The sequence below is a fragment of the Drosophila suzukii genome, chromosome 2R (assembly GCF_043229965.1).
Source record: "Drosophila suzukii chromosome 2R, CBGP_Dsuzu_IsoJpt1.0, whole genome shotgun sequence".
Taxonomy (NCBI): domain Eukaryota; kingdom Metazoa; phylum Arthropoda; class Insecta; order Diptera; family Drosophilidae; genus Drosophila; species Drosophila suzukii.
In genome coordinates, this window is record NC_092081.1 from 17647985 (window position 1) to 17660802 (window position 12818).

The window sequence follows — 12818 nt, forward strand, 5'->3', positions numbered from 1 at the left end:
GGCCATATATTTTTGCCAGTACCTAGCTCATAAGCAAAACCTCATTCAATTAATCCAGATTGCTTCTTAATTTACCCCTTTTAAGGTCAAGAAATTAGTTCTACCGAAAATGATAATTAATTTTGGGTAATACCTCGAACCATTGTAATCACTATAATTTAGGTTCCTAGTTCAGTTCCAGAGAATACGATAATGAGGCTATCGAATCTGATGGCTTTTCTCGACAACTTTGCGGTTGACTTGGCCGCCATCAGTTGAAGGGGCTGATGAGGCGCCTCGATTGACGGATTTCTGTGCCAACAGTCGCCATAATTGCGGCGATAATAATGGTGGTGGATTAATCGCCGATCGCGTTACCATATGCCATACCGTTGCCGTTGCTGATGACATGCCACATGCCACATGCACATGTGTGCCATGGTCAAGACGCAGTGACAAACGCTCGAGCACTGTTCTATTGGCCAAGTGACAACTCAAAGTTACTTTGTCGTCTGCCAAAGCAAAAAAAAAAAAAAAACTCGGATGGAAAAACATAGATATGAACATGAATAACAGTTGGCAACTTCAAACGCTTAGCTGATTTCCGTTGCATCCACTAATCATGGCATGTTTAGCACATCTTGGCGATAAGCCCATCAAACTGGAGCAGAGGCCTTCCATTCACCTGATGTTTGTATAGTCGCAGCTTGGAAAATGCAAATGTTGCATAACCCTTGGTTAAAGAACACATAAACACCTCTTGCAAGACATTGTCTAAAAATTACAATCGATTTTTGGACAGGGTCTTCTTCTATTTGCGCGGTTCAAACAATCGACTGCTGAAGTGACCGCCACTTGAGTTATGGAAATGAGAACTGCGAATAAAAATACTGGCCACGGATACGTGAGGGTTTTATTTATAGTTTGCTCTTCAATCAGAATGCCTGCGGTGGCTTTTGATATTTTAATGAGTCAATTGCCCCGGCCCGTCAATGTGCCAGTCTAAAATCGGAATCGGAATCAGATTCGGCGACTAAAATCGAATGTGTTGCCAGGCAATGCCTACGCCTTGACTTATTTGCCATGAATTCATCATCGCGGACGGCCGAAACAAAAGACTTAAGCGACAAACCACGATTGCCCAAGAAGCGCCCAGTCAAACCAATCCATTCCAATCCGAAAAGAAATCTCCGCCGATGTAAAAACCGCAACACAAAATCTGCATTGTTTTGTAGCCGCATTGCAAAATTGCGTTTTTGTTGCTAATTTACACTGCCCTACAGGGCAAAACATCGCAACTAGCAACTCGCAACATGGGCAGGCAACACCTCCATTTTTTTTCATGCGGCTACATCAAACTGCATTTGAACAAACTAAAAACAGAAGACTGGTTTAAACGTGTTTTACCTAAAATGCTTATCGCGTTTTTTTTTTTGCAACCCGAAGATGCAACAACTGAGTTTCCCTTTTATTGCCTTTAAAATTCAAAAGCTTCTTCTTCAAATGAAAAAGAAATAAACAACTCAATCGTTTTGCAAAAGGTTAAAAGTATCTCCTTCAATAGTACAAATAAACAAAATAAACCGGAAGGCTTTTGTTGTTTTTAATAAAATTAAGATGGTATATTTAATAATCAAGTGTTTATTTGCTGTCTTGATCTAATTGAGTGCTTTAAAAAGCACTTACAAAAATATTTTTAAGTATGTTTATTCCTTTTTAAACTTGAAAAATGAAAAAAATATAATAATATATTACTGTTAAGAACCACTATTAATTAAAATGTTTTTTGGCTTACTTATGATGCAACCTTAAACCAAGGAACTTAGTGATTTTTTTAATATTCCTTAAGTTTTTAGTTGCATGTATAAGCCATTGAAATTCGAAGGTTTATATGTTGTGTTAACAACATTTGAAGTTAAGTCATAGCATTGAGCCAAGCCAGTTAAGTTTCTTAAAACTACATTTTTAAAGATGTTATCCAGGGCCTTAAGGCCTAAAAAGATTTTAGTAAAAGTCAAACCTGAAGCTTCAAGAGCTTCTGAGAATAGCAACCTTTCAACTAAAAATTCGTTAGGTTAAAGGTCTTGTCTTGGTTTTTTTTTGCACTTGCAACACAATCCAATTATATCAGAGCAGTTGGCAAACAATACCATTCATTTTCTTTGGGTCAGATTTAATATGATTGTTTAAAGAAAAAAGTACCAATCTTTTGAAAGGGGTATAAAATAAAAGCCGCACAGCTCTTAAAACTAAATTAAGCAAGACTTGCGTTTGACTTTTAGGGTGCTTTGAGCTCTATATTGTAATATTTTAAAATACTTAACGCCCTCCCACTCATTCGTGGCTCATTCATGGCTGTTAACCATTCTCTATGGAAAGGTGGTGCCTTTTCGAACGTTCATGGCTCGTTGCACCACCCACTCCACTAAACCACCAACCCCACCGCCCACCACCCACTGCCCCACTGTCAACTGTCGCCGTTTGTCATTGAGGTTGGTGCCGCCGACTGACGCAAAACCTCTAATTAGTTGGTCTCAAAGAGACATTTTGCAACGATGATTACGGCGAGTTGGTGGCAATTAATGCGCCTGCACTCGCCACTCTGAACTGAACCCATAATTGCGTTTTTAGCGGGATAAAAACGCACTGGGTTAATGCTAATTGCCAACGCATTAGCCTCTTGTATATATCTCTTGTATATTTCTCCTTTTTTCCAGCTCTTGGCAGTCATCTAATTAGGGTCTTTGCTTTAGATCGGCGGGATTTTAGAAAGCCTGCAGCTGGCATTCAACTACAAGTCATTCAAAGCGGAGAGCCATTCAGAAGAATTGTTGCCCAGGTGATTTGTATTTTACAAAGAAATATATTCCAGATTAAACATAAGTTCTTTAACACAGAAAGAAATGAAGGATGGGTTTAAAGTTTGTTACAAAACAAAGTATTTAAACAGGTCAGTGACGGATCCAGAATTTGGGATACCTTTTATATGTATTTCTTAACCCGAGAGGAGGATCTTATCCCCATATCCTCTCCCCCATTTTGGCTGGTTAAACTCTTTAGAGTTAATATATTAATATAGGTGCATATATCAAACCTAAGTACTATTACTATAGAAAATAAAAATTTTGAAGAGAAATCTAAATATCTAGATATCTAAAAAGAATCGGAATGCGAAAATCAATGATCAATGATCAACTAGGTTAGTTTGATTTTTCGAATCTCCATTTTAAGATTTGATGACTTCATAAATATTTTTCAAATCAGCCTCCTTTATTAAGTCCTTGATTTGTTTAATATTATATAAAATCAAAGCAATTTTAGTAGTATTTAGTACTTTTGTTAATTTTAAACTCAACGCTGTAAATCATTGTATATAAACATTTACTTATGTAACTTACTATCAACATATATTTCGCTTCAATCATAAAATACCCCCTAATACTTGTAACTTTAGCTTCTTATCACAACGTTAATCTATTCATATATTCTTCTGCTTTAATAGTTAGTAATTACCGCCGTAGCTTCTGCATCCAAAGTCATTCTGAGTTAGTTCATATATTATTTAAGGTCTCTTACACAACGGCACGTGCTGATTGATTGTTAATGCTAATCCCCCCGACGGGTCCCTTGTCGCCCCAGAGTGCTATTATTAAATTGTGATTTATCCGAGTGTGAGCCATCAAATCAACGCGCATAAATTAGATAACTGCCGCCATCTCCCGGGCCCAAGTAAATAAGTTATAAAATATAACGAGCATAATTAAGTGCAAGCTCTGGGAGCTGCCAGTGTCCGATGACGGGCTGGTCTTTTGGCCAATAAATCGCAACTGGCAGCCGACTGGTGGTGCTGCTGGCCAAAGATTATGTAAATGGCCCAGAGCCACTTGGCCAGTTTCTGTGTGATGGAGACGGTGTGCAGTTTCCGATCGATCGGGGCTCCATTAGAACGGTGCCTGCCTCGTTGACAATAGATAATGCCCAGGGTCGTAAATTTATGCTAAGCCGAACCTTGCCCTTGAGGCCTCAAATATCATACTTGGCGTAGTTCCGTTCATCATCGGATGCTCAAAGAAGTCATCTTGTCAATGCATGCACCGGGAAAAATTTTGTAAATATTTTTTGGAAACACTTATATTTATATAAAACTATTTGAAATATTAGACCAATGAAACATTCACAACAAATGTTTCGAGAATCTTAGGTATTTTTGAGTGGCTTTAATAATAAATATTCAAGTTTCTTAAAATGGATTTGATTTAATTTAAGTTATATTATATTATGTTAATAAATAAATGTATTATATTATATATATCTTAGACTTATAAAATAAAAATGTAAAATATGTATGAATAACTCTTCATTTTGAGAACAATCGTGTAGGTAATGAACTTTCGTAGGTTTCTTTTGTTAATTATTTAATAATAAAGCTATTTTAATCTGAGATCTTCATTTTGAATCGTGTAGTTAATGAACTTTCGTAGGTTCCTTTTTTTAATTATTCAATAAAAATTAATAAAAAATCGCTTTAAATCTGAGCCTTTTAAAATATTATTTGCACAGTTAAAAATCCTTTCTGAATAACATTAGCGGTATAGCAAGTACTTGAAGGTTTTTTTATTTATTGCAGAACTGTAGTGCCAATTTCTCTCAGTGTGGTGTAATAACCAAGCATTTTTTTCGACCTCTCGATTGTTTTGCTTGGAGGAGAACGCTGTTTTCAATTAACCTTGCCTGGTCGCATTGACCATCAACGAGTCTCTAAAAAATCCGGCTAAAGAGCAGAAGCTCCGGCCCCAAAATAGAATGGCCCCAGACATTGGAATCGTACCAAAAAAAAAACAGAGCTACAGGCACATTTTATTGAGTATGAGTGTAAACAAATGAGTGGCCGCCAATTGGGCATGCACATCAAGAGGAACTCGCCGCGGCTGCCAACAGCTGTGCCACGGAATTCCCCCTGCCCCCCAATGGAGTTAATCCCACTGGGGTGCAGTCAAGCGGGAATTAACCACCTCCTCCCACCACCCACCTCAAAAAAAAACATCCATTTCCCCCCCCTCTTCAGCTATTTTCCTTTCCTTTCCTTTTGTTTATTCAAAGCCGAGTTGCAGGCAATCTGGTTTTTGTTGCCGGTGTTTTTGGAGTTCGTTTTTCCAGCTTTTCTCATTTCCCAACTTTCGCTCTCTGGCAGCCCCGCCAAAATATGTTCACGGGTTTTAATTAAAAAATGCAAAAAAATAGGTTTAAAAGAATGTTATTAAGTCAAAGAAGAGGGCTAAGAAATATAGGAACTGCGAGTCTACAAGGCAATCTGAATTTTCTTTGCAGTCCTAAAGGGTTTAAAAAAGAAGAACCCCCTTTGATTACACTTTCTATAATCTGAAAAAATAATCTTAAGATAACTAAAAAGATATAGCCATTGCAGTTGGTCAAGTATTTGTTCAGTTAACGAAAATGTTGTTCAGCTTTTGTTTTTTATTCAATTTTGCTTTACACCTTTAAAGACCTTTATAAGACCGGAAGGAAAAAACACCTTTAATAATTGCTAATTGTAAAATTACAAATACTATTAAGGCTTATTACAAGTTAAAACCTTCTAATACAATTAAATTTGTTTAATTATTTTTTTCCTGTTAGTTAGTTTAAAGGGAGAACTAAAAGCCCTTCAAATAACCACTGATTTTTCTTCAGTGAATTTTTTAATTTTCCAACATTAATTAAAAGCGAAAAAAATCGAAATAAAATTGTTAAGCCAAGGAGGAGAGCCAAGGCATATAGACACAAGTTCTTCATAAGTCGTTTTCCATGTTCCTTGCCCGCATGAAAAACATTTACAGCTTAATCCAAATAAACACACAAGCTGGCAGCCTGGCAGGAAAATGAAATTTGAAAAAAATATTAGACAAGCAGATGCATACATATAGTGCGTTTGCATTCGTGGGGCTTAAACTAGTTTTTGCCTCTTAGATACTTTTTTTGCCGGGCGTCCGAGAGCCATTGAAAAGGATGTTCAGGGGCTTAAATACTCGGTTTGAGGAGGTTGGCCTGCGAAATGCGAGATGAACCGGCTTTGGGGCTTGTTGCAGGTTGTAGGTGGTAGATGGTAGATGGATGGTTGCCATGTGTTACTTGACGCACTTCGCCGATGGGGGAGTGGGAAGTGGGAGTGGGTTGTGGTTAAGTGGGCGGGTCTTGGCCCGCTGAGCACCGACAACTGTGCAAACATGGCCAACAGAACCAACTGGCAATCCATGTTGGGTCCCCACTTCGGCACCCAAAAGGTTTATCATCATGCCAGATATGTTAGCGGGCTCAAGGCCTTCCAGCACTCTCAAGAACCAACGTTGGCTCAACAATAGCAAAGACTTTCAAAGCACACAGTTCTTGGATTTAAATCACAATGTGCTGAGGATGGATTTTGGTTTAGCTTTGCTAAAAGGTTTCCCCTTTGCGCAATTAATTTTGAAATAAGGAAATGGGGATATTCTAAACCGAAAAAAAACCTTGAAAAGTAGAACATTTTAAATGAGTCTGATTGTTTATTACGCCTTTCATTTTAAATATAAATTATAAATTATTGTATTATGTAAATCGAATTTATAACTAATTTTAAATGAGTCTGATTGTTTATTACGCCTTTCATTTAAAATATAAATTGTCAATTATTGTATTATATAAAACGAATTTATAACTAATTTAACATGAGAATTAAATGTTGTATTCCATGTTATTATCTCATTTTGTTATTAAATTTATTTTTCGCCTTTATGCACTTAAGATTCCTTATTTTAAAAATGTTGTCTAGCTGACTAGATTTATTTAAAAAAGTCGTGGCAAAAATTAAACTAATCGGTTACACAGCGTAAAATATTCAAGTACATTGTTCTTGAATTAAGAACACTCGTTCTTAAAAACCGTGTGAGTACATTTTCTTATCACTATTCTCTATATTAAAACGAATTGGTGAGAAGAGAAAAGTTAAATTGAGGTTATTTAACAACTTTTAGATAAGTATTTGTTGAGATATAAGTAAGTACCGCCAATTTAACTTCAAATTTTTAACTTCAAAAATGTCGTCCTACTTTAAGATAATGTTCAACTCAGATGAGAACGTCAGAATTTTCTCTGTGTGTTTTGTATTTATTTTTAATCTACAAATAAATCATGAGAATTTATTCATCTTTAGTTAAGTTGTATTTCTCAGGTTTTTTAGGAAGCTCAAGAATAATTTTAAAAAACTTGAAATAATTATTAAAAAAATTTTGATTTAAAATAAAACTAGCAATAGTTAGTATCACAGGTTCAAGGTAAAAACTGAAACAAATTAGTTACACAAATAAATAATATATCTAAGTGACAGCTGAACAAAAACCACTTGACAATAAGTTGAAATAGGAAGTTTGAAAACTATAGGTGCTTTGAAACCCAGCCTGATATCAATTTGAACTTGCTAAATGCGTGTAAAACCTGCAGAAGCAGCCAGATTTATGATGGGCCGCCAAGTCCATTTGAATACACTCATATGCATAATCTCGGATTTGAGTTCGGCCGAACAGAGCAGCACAGTCAAGGTCAATAGCAGTGGCCAAGTCAGCATTTGACATTTCGTTTTTTGTTAACACAATAAAGAGCCGTCATAATTGAATCACAGTAGCAACATCAGCAGCAGCAGCAGCAACATCTACAGCAGCAACAAGTGCGGCGGCAACAAGTGCAATTTATTGACCGCCGAACTGAACTTGAAATGTTTTGCAAGGCAATCGAAGGGGCCGGATGTCCGTGTATTTGGGCCAAGCGAGAAATGGCCAATTAAATGGGGAACTACGAAACCAGAAACAGAAAACCAATCAATTTGGGGCCTGGCTGTCCGCCCAATTAGGGTGGCATTTGTTTGGGGATGCACTTGCAACCCGAATGCCCCCCATATTTGCATTTGGTTCACCCCAAACATATGTCTACAATCTATGATAATGTGTGTGTGTGGAAACGGGTTTATGGCACTTGGCCAGGCCGAGATCCATTATGATGGAAATTAGCCTCATAATCGTAATAGTGGGTTTCGGGTTCAAGTCTGCTGCTGTTATGGCTGTGAGCCAAATTGAAAACAATTAAGACTATTTAAATCAATTGAATGCTGATGTATCGATGTCACCGGATGGCCTGAACTTGAAAAATTACCATTTAATTCGCCAGCTCAATGCGTTTTGTTTTTTCTTCGTTGCCCATTATTAATACGATTTTAATGGCTCCAGATTGCGAACCAATAACCGATCCTAACCCGATTATCCGAATGCTAATGGTTGTGAATAGCACGGCGAGTGTTTGCTGGAACTTGTTTCCAATTGAGTTTCAGCGTTATTTTTACTTAATTAGTTGACACGCTCGGAACAAAACAGCCCAACAAAACGATAAAAAAAGAAAGGCTAAGGCTAAAATCAATAAATTATATATTAACTTTGATCTGCTTTGCTTGGATCAGATCATCTATCTAACAATCTCCCTATGGCGACACTTTTTAATAAATGGATCAAACAAGCCATAAACGCGATCGTTTGTCAAGCAGTTGATTTTGTTATTATCAGATAATGATGATATATATTCGTCTGATCCGTACCATTCGTTGGGAGTCAAAGCTCTTTGTTTGTTTTTAAAGATCTGTTTAATATTTTATTTTCGGCTGTCCGTGCCAAACGTGTTCTGGCCATGTTCTATGCACGAGCTTATCAGTCCTGACTGGTTTATCGCTCCTAACCGCGCCAAGTTCGCTTGAATAATGCCCGAATCTGGCCAGCAGCTAATTCCGGTTCGACGAACCTTTCACTTATTGGAGCTACGCGAATTCCACAAGTCCACAGTTCCACAAACTGTTAAATAATCGAGTTGACGTGCCTCGGGTGATTTGATCTATTGTCGTCATTTATGGTTGTTTGAGAAAATTATTATATAGTTGCACCCCCATTAGGTGAAACTTTAATAATATAGTGTGGGAAATTATGGGGTATTTTTGGAGTGTTACTTTTATAATTGGTTTTTCATTTTTGATAGCTTGAAATCATATTTTTTAGGACCGCGAATTCTTTAAGACGAAACTTAAAAAATAAGGTACAAATAAAAGGAATAATTAAAAAGTCAAATGAATTATTATAGTTACCTAAAAATATGAATAATATCAGCTAAGTATTCTTAATTTCCTGTTAAAAATGTATTTATTTTCACCGCGTATCCTCTACCACTTTGATTCGCACAAAATCGCACACTCATAAAGGTAATCTGGTATTTATCTTTCCTCAAATGTGTGTACACAAGCCTTAACCCCTTGGTGCCCTGAAGCCATAGCCCCTGGCTGTTCATGAACACATTTTGGCCAACCGCAATTAGTAATTGTGGCTAAGCCGGGGTCTCGACTTGCAGCGAACAGCCCAAACCGCATAATGAAATTGGAATATTTATTTGCCTACTTTATTAATGCCTCTGCTCTTGGTTTTCAATATTATATTTATTGAAAATGTGTGGCGTGTTTGTCAATGACCGCATTCATTCATTAATAATTTAAGTCGGTTGCCTCATTAATTTCGCCAAAGTTGAACCTATAGCAACACCCACAATTGTTGTAAGCCATTTGGTATTTCTCCTCTATTTATAGACATCATAATTGTGAGAGATGCGCGCAACTGTGTCGCAATATATATATATATGTAAACAAGCCAACATATATGTAATATGATTAATTATCGTTTCGGGATGGAACATTTTGAGCACCACTTAACAGTTTTCATTGCAAACATTTGGGGTGATAATTGAAATGTATGTATAGTATTTTCATTGCATCTGTTTTGCAGTAACGCCCTCTGCAGACATGCCCATATACCATATATAAAAAAAATTCGAATATTCACAAAAGAGGAGAGGCGCTCATCACGTTAAGTATTATCTAATTTCAGCTTCGTTTCGGGGCGTTTGTTAGGGGTTTTTTATGCATGATTTTATATATGTTTTATGTGTGTTTTCTCATCCAATCAACTGGTTTGGCATCTCTAAATTTGGTGAAACAAACTCGTTATGAGCTTTCGATGACGCTTAGTCAGGCAATTAATGCACAAATCCTAGTGGGAGTCTCGGGGAAAAGAATTCTGTACCGAACTAGAAGAATGAATCAATTTGCAGCCAATATGGGAATGTCTGCGGTATTTATAAGCCAATGGAGCTAATGAATTGCTTCCACCTGTCAATATTTTGGACACACCACAGACCAAAAGCAGGGAATTCGTTGTGACAGGAATTTCTATTTATGATTAGCCAAAAAACCAAAAAGCCAAAACCAAATCGAACCAAAAAAGCAATTAAAGGCTTCACCTTAAATTAAATCATCAAGCGGATGATTTCCCTGGTTCAAGTGACTGGTGAAGTGCAGTTTCCCGAATTGCGAGATTTAATTAACATCGAAGTATGTAAGTGTAATTTGTAAATAAATGCAGCGCAATTTCAATTTATTTGCCATTGAAATTGCTGAAATTAAGTGTTTGTTGAGCCGAATACTTTGCAATTAGGAGTGCAAAGAGATTTCGAGGGTAGATAACGGAATTTTCCTTCCAAAAAGAGGGGTATGTCGACCTTTTAGGGGGGTTTGTGTTTAAAATTCGGAAAAGGTTGATTTAAATAAAATAAATTATTGATATGACATTTGACCTGAACATTATTTTTTACCTTTTTTTGAAATCATTTATGTAAATATTTATTTATTCAATTTTTGTTGTTGTAATTTTCTAAAATATTTTGAAGAAAAAGTATAGTCTACTATCACAATATTTCAGAAAAATAATTTTTAACAGGTCCAATAAAAAAAATTTTGAAGAAAGGTTAAAAACATAAAATTATTTTAATTTTAAGTATTTAAAATATGTTAAAATGTTAAAGATCTTTAATGATAATACGTAGGGTTTATCATCGAAATATTAACGAGCAATATAGTGCAATAAAATTATATACCAAGCACTTCGATTTTGGAATGTTGAAAATATAACTTTTACAAAAGAACTTAATTTAATTCGATGATTATTTTCCTGACTGTAGAGTACTTAATTACCCACAGTTTGCATTGTAATACTTTTTTCCAGTCCTGATTTTAACGAGGGTCATTAAAAACCAGGACAATGTGAAACGAAAAAAAATGCTGTATCAGTTTTTGGCGGCTGGGTTTTCAGTTCTATTTGCTGTAAATCCTTATCTAATTTATGCAAATTCCATATCGGTTTAATGACACAACCAGCGGCGAATCGCGCACGATTTGTGGCGACTAATTTGTTTAATTGTAATTAGCTGTAATTGGTTTATGTTAATCGCCTCACCTCACACAGACTGCAATCGCGGATAAAGTACGTCCCTTGGCCAGATGTATCTTTTGCTTTTGGCCGAGTTGCATAAATGTTTAACGGCTAAAAGGCGCGCGCACACACATGAATATAGAAATTGGTTAGCAACAATTGCATTAATGGATTTTAATTGCCGAAAACGCACACATAGAGGCCAAAACTTGACTGCAAACTTGTTCGAAAAAAGTCAAATGGTCAAGCGCCGCCCAGCAGAGTTGATAAAAAATGTTTTCGTAAAATGCCGCCAGTAAGTTTGTCTCTGAATTTTATTTAATTTTTTTTTTTTTTTATTTTTTATTTTTTTTATATCTCGTGGGGAAGAAGCAGAAGAAGCCACTCAAATATTGCAGCAGCGGGCCAGAAGATGAGCAAAGCGCACGCCAAAAGTCCGACTTATGCAATTTCTTTTTGTTTATTTCCAATTTCTGCCTGGGCACCCTCTTTGGTTTCTTTCCTCACTTTTCTCCGCTATTGTTGTCGAATGCACATTTATTTTTTACACACACATATTTTGCGCTGTTTTTTGCGCTCTCAAAAACGCTTTTGTTTCGCCTGTTTCAACGCGAAAATTGTGTCAGAATAGCAAAACTGTAGTGTTTTTTTTTGTAGGCTGATGCGGCACTTGTTAATTCGAGGGCCCACTGCCTTTGCACGGAGTCTGCGCAGCGGCAACCTGCGACAACCCAGCGACAACATGCAATGTGCAGCGACAACCAACAACCAGCGAACAACCAACAACCAACAACCGACAACCGACAACCAAGCCAACAACCGTCGCGAACGACTGGCTGAAAGAAACTAAACTGATCGGTGCGAAGACAAGGCGAAGAGTTTGCCTCAGTCGGTCAGTTGGTTGCTTCTTGTTTTTGTTGTGCGACTGCGACTATGTGGGGTTATGGCAGCGATCACGATAAACGGTATTCGGGCCTTAACCATACCTAACATACTTTTGGGCCGATCAAGATATATGGTTATAATCCATTGACATATTGTCTTTAATTTGTATGACTAATTTTCACGACCACTGCTGTTCTACGCTGTACGTGTGCCGGCAGAGGCTTGGCAGTACTATTCCCTATACCCCCTGAATGGTACGCTGCCGACCTCTGATTTAATAGTGAAATAAGAGATTTAAAATCTTAAAATCTTCCTTTAAAATATAAACTCTTAAATACAAAGAGTCACTTTCTATACTGACTAATTAAAAAATTCTAATTAAAAAATTCTTAATTAAAAATATTCTTTTCAAATAATGAGAATAAGAATCGCAATCTTTAAAATGCTTTATTAAATACATCTGTATTATTTTTGATTTAAACCCTGTTGAATGAGAGAATTTAATTAAAAACAAAATATACTTTTTGATTCCCAAAAAGTTCGGCCTTGAAATACATATATCGAACTTAAACTAATAAAGCCATCAAAAAAGGCAAACTATAATATTATTTTATGTTATAATGAACATTTTTC

General features: G+C 36.4%; 1 protein-coding gene across 1 annotated transcript in view; it reads right to left on the bottom strand.

Annotated features, from left to right (window-relative positions):
* Positions 1–12139, bottom strand: part of LOC108009929 (uncharacterized) — a 31649-nt gene extending 19510 nt beyond the window's left edge. Inside the window, exon 1 of the mRNA XM_017074670.4 lies at positions 11325–12139. The gene's annotated coding sequence lies outside the window, so the exon portion shown is untranslated. The remainder of the gene's footprint in view (positions 1–11324) is intronic.
* Between the last annotated feature and the right edge of the window lie 679 nt (positions 12140–12818).